The 6,000-nt window shown below is 44.1% G+C and overlaps 1 protein-coding gene across 2 annotated transcripts in view; it reads left to right on the top strand.

Moving 5' to 3' along the window:
• The first annotated feature begins 1,089 nt into the window (after positions 1–1,089).
• Positions 1,090–6,000, top strand: part of TMPRSS2 (transmembrane serine protease 2) — a 20,587-nt gene continuing 15,676 nt past the window's right edge. For both annotated transcript variants that reach the window (XM_042810988.1, XM_042810989.1), the window contains exon 1: positions 1,090–1,192. The gene's annotated coding sequence lies outside the window, so the exon portion shown is untranslated. The remainder of the gene's footprint in view (positions 1,193–6,000) is intronic.

The raw sequence follows: 6,000 nt of genomic DNA, 5'->3' as shown, positions 1-6,000 counted from the left end.
GGGGAAGGAATTTCCCAGTAACACCTAATCTAAATCTCCTCCTTTTAGTTTAAAGCTATTCCCCCTTGTGCTACCACAAAACTAAAGTTCTTCTAAACTCTGAGGGTCATTGGCAGAGTTACTGTAGGTTAAAGACAAGAATGTGCCACACAGGTGTAAACTTCAGAGGACCACTGCAGATGTGACATGCAACATCCTTGTGTTTTGCTTCAGGAGAAATTAGAGGACTAGTTACTGCAACTGAATCCACACTGGAAAATCTCAGCCTCACTGACTCTTTCTGGGAGAACATAATCAAAAATTGCCCAACAGAAAGGCACAGCTGGAAAGCCTAAGTAAAACTTAAAGATCATGGAATCATTGAGGCTGAAAAAGACCTGTAAGATCATCCATGCCCACTGTGATATTTCAGCAAACACTGTTTTGTACTGAAAGATCAGAAGGTATGTCTGTCTTTAAATAAATATATATAGCTGGAAAAATACTGAAGTATGATCGTGGCTTCTTGGTGCGTCTGATGTCATTCCTCGATACACATCTGAACACACACACAACCCAAACATTTCTCATGCCCAACTTTGGTCTACTCCCTTCTCTGCAATCTCCCTGCAGAGATGCTGGCACAGCTGTAGGTAATCTGGATGCATTGCTATAAATTCTTCATTTTCCTGTGGACTTTCTCAGTAACACTCTGAAGTTTTAGGACACTAGTGGTTTTTTATTTTGCGCTGGAGCTGTTTTGGCAGAAATAACCCAATTCGTTTGTAGATCTGCTTTAAAGGAGAGTCACCCCGAGCCATCAGAGTAATGTGACTACTGAGACCGCAGGCGTCTTTAAAAGCACCCTTTTATCATGTTGCTATTAAAAAGGAAAAAGGAAATTATTTCTGCAGCCCGAGCACGATGGGAGCACTCGTTATCACCTCCCGACCTACCCACTTCAGGGAAGGGCCGATAGCTCTCGTTGCTCGCTTCCCTGGGGCGTTTATTTTGCATAAGGGCGAGGGAGGAGAAAGAGGGGACGGAAGGAAGGTTGGAAGCCCGCTGCCCGGCCGGAAAAGGGGGTGGGCAGGTGCCCGCAGGTGGATTCGTCGCCCGGCCCCTTTCAGCCGCTTCTCCGCCGCCTGACTCCTCCCCGACCCTCCGCTGCTGCCGGCCCGCCGTGCCGCGTCTGCTCCGCGCTGCGCTCCAGGTAAGCGCGGTGCTCCCCGCCCGCGGGGCCGGGCGGCTGGGGGGGCTTCAGCCGGGACTTGGCTTTTGGGGCGCGGAGGGTTCCGACGTGACATCCCCATCGTGCTGGGGTGCGGGGTAGTGACGGCTTCTCCCGAGGAGGGATATGCCGCGAGGCAGAATGCGGCGGGATAAGGTGGCTGTTCCGAGGTGTCAGAGCGTTGTCGCTCCTATGCAGGATAAACCAAAGCAGCGTCAAGTTCTGGGGTCTCTTCGTTGTGTTGCTGCTCTGTGGTTTCTTGTGAAAGTGCCAGTTTCTGGATACGGGTGTCATAGTTTGTCCATTCAAATTTTGGAAGGTTGTCTCTGTTGGTAGATTCCTTCCTGCAGGAATCATATAATATTTTTAGATGTTACTGGGAAATTCTTTCACTGAGAGCTCGGTGAGGCGCTGGCACAGCTGTCCAGAGAAACTGTGGTGCCCCATCCCGGAGGTGCTCAAAGCCAGGTTGGATGGGGCCCTGGGCAGCCTGAGCTGGTGGGGGCAGCCCTGCCCACAGCAGAGGATGGGATGGGTTGGGCTGTGAGGTCCCTTCCAGCCAAACCATTCTGTGATTCTGTATCATTGAGGCTTCCAGGCCAGAGCTTGGAGTGCTGTGCTCACCCCCCTGCACGCTCCTTCCGGCGGTCCCATTGAAGCTCACACCTCTCCGCACCTTGGGTTTCACCGCAGGTTTGCTGGGCCTAGTGTGGGTCGGTGAACTTGACAGACTGCTCTCACACTGAGCCCTTGTCCTGGGTGTCCCCGTTTGCCCTGAGTAAAGTTACACTCACGCCTTCAGCGCATTACAAAGAGCCAAAGGAAGCAGATTCGCCTACTGGGACTGGGTTGCATCGAGCGAGGCAGCGGAATGCGAGGGGTGAGACGGGCACTGTTTGGGGCATTGGTCAATGAGATGGACAAGGTTCAGGTGCTGCTACAGCTGTGCTGCTGCATTAGTGCTCGTCCCATGTTGTGAGCACATGCTTTCTTAATGCAGTCTCTGGCAATGAGGGCTTCAATGTGGTGAATCCAATCCCCTAGCAGGAGCTGGCTTTTCTTCCTCTAATGGTGACAGAACACTGGAACAGGCTGCCCAGAGAGCCTGTGGAGTCTCCTTCTCTGGAAGTATTCAAGACTCATCTGGACACTTTCCTGTGCAACCTGCTGTAGGGAACTGCCTTTAGCAGGGGTTTGGACTGTCCAGAGATCTCTTCCAAATCTCACAACTCTGTCATCTGCCACAGACCCCTTTGTTCACAGCTTCTCATGAGAGTGGAAAAGTCATGATGGAAAGCTGCTGATCTGGGCAAACACCTAAATATGTCAGTTTTGTTAGCTTTGCTACTTTTTATTTATTTTTCAGCAGCGTGGCTATCTCCTGCTAACTACGTCTGCAAGCTCAATCATTTGCAATTTGGATATGGCAAACAAGTGTTCTTGCAAGCTTCCCTGCCCTGAGCAAGGTCTCATTTCTGCAGACTGAGATGTGCATTGTGCTACCTGAAGTTGAGGTTGTTTGTTCCTCTGTGGAGGGAAGTGGGCAGAATCATAGGATGTCAGGGATTGGAAGGACCTCAAAAGATCATCTAGTCCAATCCCCTGCTAAAGTGGAAACACCTAGATTGGGTCACACAGGAATGCATCCAGGTGGGTTTTGAATATCTCCAGAGAAGGAGACTCCACAAGCTCTCTGGGCAGCCTGTAGTACTGAGGAAGAATGCATCCAAATGCCAGGCAGACAGTTGGTGCGTCCTTTAGCAGCGAAGTGATTTGTGTGTGTGAGGTTCTGGGTGCTGTGGACACTAATCTCAGCTACAGCTAATAACTGACCAAGCTCCACCATCCCTGCAAATCTGGTTGTTTGGACTCTTGCCCTCTCTTGTTCTGCAAACAGCTTTTTATAGGGTTATAACTCTTCTGCTGCTCAGTTAGACAACACCTTTTCTGCTTCTTTTCCCACCCCACAGTTCCTAACTTTTATTTTTATTTTCTATATACAGCCAGCTATGTATTTGTAATAGGCAGAGTTTCATAATAACGCTTTTTCAGGGCATCACTCACAGTATGACTGCTGCATCCCATAGCTGCTTAGAATGAGACTGCTATGCCCTGAGCTTTATCTTGTGTAAGTGGAATGAATCTCGGTCTTCTGACCTTGGGAATACTGTTGTATCGTGGACTTCATTTGAGTTCCTGGTAGTGCTTATCAACAGGTACTGTTTTTTAACACCCGTTGATAAGTGGTTCTATGGCTTAATGATATTTTTAGGAGTTAATCTGGAATAGCTCCAAAGTTACTTCTTAAGAAATGTAGGAATGCCAAGGTTCAATTGTGGCAGAGACTTTCATGTTAATATTTGCATAGTCTTACATAGTTCTCTGCAAGGCCGTAGGGTCACTGAATATCTTGTGTCGGAAGGGACCTGCAAGGATCACAGAGTCCAACTCTGGGCTCCATACAGCACTACTCAAAATCAGGCTTTATGTCTGAGTGTGGTGTCCAGATGACTGTTTCATTTTTTTTTTGTCCAGGAAGCAAAGGTATAAACTGCACAGTATGTGGAAAGATCTTGTAAGTAAACTTGGAATTGTCTCTTTTCTTGTTTGTTCCCTACCCCTTACTGTTACTGTTGGCTTCCTGTATCCACTGAAACTTCTTGGATGACGTAAAGCAGTTGTAATAGGCAGTTATATGTGTTATAAACACATAACAGTATGCTTCGTTTGTAACCTTGTCAATAAAAGGCATAACATGTTGACTTGTTCTGAGTTAAGGTTGAGCTTTGTGCTGGGATTATTGCATTGCCATTTTAATGGGTATGCTGTGTTTCTTTATCAGGATAACAAGGACGAATGTTTATTGCTTATGACTTGGTATCAGTGTTAGTCACTGCTTTATATGGATCATTTGGATGCTGTTACGCTTTCTCTTTTTAAAAGCAGATCTTTTCTCTATGCTTTTCATTTTTTTTTGTTCTTCTCCCTTTTTCCTTGTTTGCATGCATTTACTCTAATGCGTGTTTAGCTATCAAGAACGAGTTTTGGATTTTGTTGCTTGCTTTATTTTTTTTAGTTGATGATACCTATAATAGAACTAGTCAAACAGCTACTAACATTTCTTGTTCAGGAAATGGCATTAGATATGTAGCGAAATAGCATGGAAATATAGGACGCATACTGTTGTCTATGTATCTCTGCTTCAGTAGATTTCTGGATTTGACATTTGGACTAAATGATCTTAGAGGTCTTTTCCAACCTTAATGATTCTATTATTTATGGTGTTGTATTAGGATGCTTGAAGGTGTCATTCCGTCCTGTTGACATACTTATTCAAGCATGGAAACAACTTATAGCTATCTCTTTATGAAAGCTTGCAGAAACCAAGGTAGCTCGTGGTGTTTGTAGAGCACTGCACCTCTGGAGCATGGTACTGCTCCTAATTAACAATTAGAACATGATGTGTAATAAAGAAGGAACGTTTTTCATTTCTTGCATGAAAAACTTATCAAATTGTAACTTTGTTTTACATATGCAGAGGTAATCTACATACATTTACTGAAAAACTTTTCTAAAGAAGTATTGGATTGAATTTGTCTGGGGTGAATCTAGTATTTTCATTTTTTTTTTTTTTTTTTCTATTCTGATATCTTTTATTGGAAAAAAGCTTATATATATAATTTTTTTTTTTTTTCAACCCTACTTACCCATGACTATAATGATGATGCTCCTAAGGCACATGTGAAAAAAGGCTGTGATATTTTGAGTAATAGCTGCCTTCTGCAAGTCAGTATATTCATCTGTATGCCATGTCAGCGATGGCTGTACATTTTGTACATATGATTGTCCATCATTAGAAATTATGGCATTATTTCTTTACTTCAGAGTTCTGTAAGAAAAGCAAAACTTGGTTTTTGGAACTTCTGTGATACAGGTGTCCAAACGCTCATTCTATTCAACTTTGGAACAAACTGAAGGTTTTGAAACTCAGGGGTTTGAATGATGGTTCCTTTTCAATCCTTGGCTATACTTTTCCCAAAGTTGGAAGGTGCACACATGTGACCTGCAAGGCATTGCCTCAGTGGACTCTGTCTTTTGTTCAAGGCTTTGCCCTGCTATGCCCTGTCTCTTGCACTTTCAAGTTGCTGCAGAGATGAGCTCCATCTCTGTTTCCTTGTGTGAGGGTCCCTGTTAACTCCCCCATCCCCTCTCTCCCTGAAGGACTTCTGAGGTTTATTCAAATGTACCCAGTAACCGTGCCATTATAGCTTGTCATATGTTTGTTGATGAGGAATGACTGGAAGGGGAAGGAAAGTATAGCTCTGTGTTCTGACTAAACTTTGCCTCATCAACATAGCTTTATAACACTTTTTATGTGTAATGTATTTAAATATCACGCGTGAGACTAAAGCAATGGACTGAGATAACGCACCCATCCCTTCTGTCATTGTTGGGACAGGGACTGTTTCACAGGTCAGTTTGTTTTTCCAAGGCCCAGCTTCTTTATCTATGAATCTGCTGCAGTACCCTTGGTTATTTGTAAAACATCCTCAACTACCTTAGTGATCCATGTTTAAGAAGACTAGATTATATTGTTATTGGATGTTACCCATCCGGTTGTTTTGTTTTTTTTTTTTTCTTTGGCTTTGAAGCATGTACAATGTAGTAGGAATCCAGTGGTTTCATTTTAATCGCTTTTTAACATCCTGGAAAATAATTTTGTGGAAATATGTATACGACTATAACTTATCTTGCCTATGTTTTATAGTGTGATAATCAAAATTCTGTTA

Source organism: Centrocercus urophasianus, unplaced genomic scaffold (assembly GCF_019232065.1).
Source record: "Centrocercus urophasianus isolate 14NV4802_14NV808 unplaced genomic scaffold, USGS_Curo_1.0 seq_12, whole genome shotgun sequence".
NCBI classification, from domain to species: Eukaryota; Metazoa; Chordata; class Aves; order Galliformes; family Phasianidae; genus Centrocercus; species Centrocercus urophasianus.
Note: the sequence above shows the minus strand (reverse complement) of the source record. Positions and strands in the feature narration are given on the sequence as shown.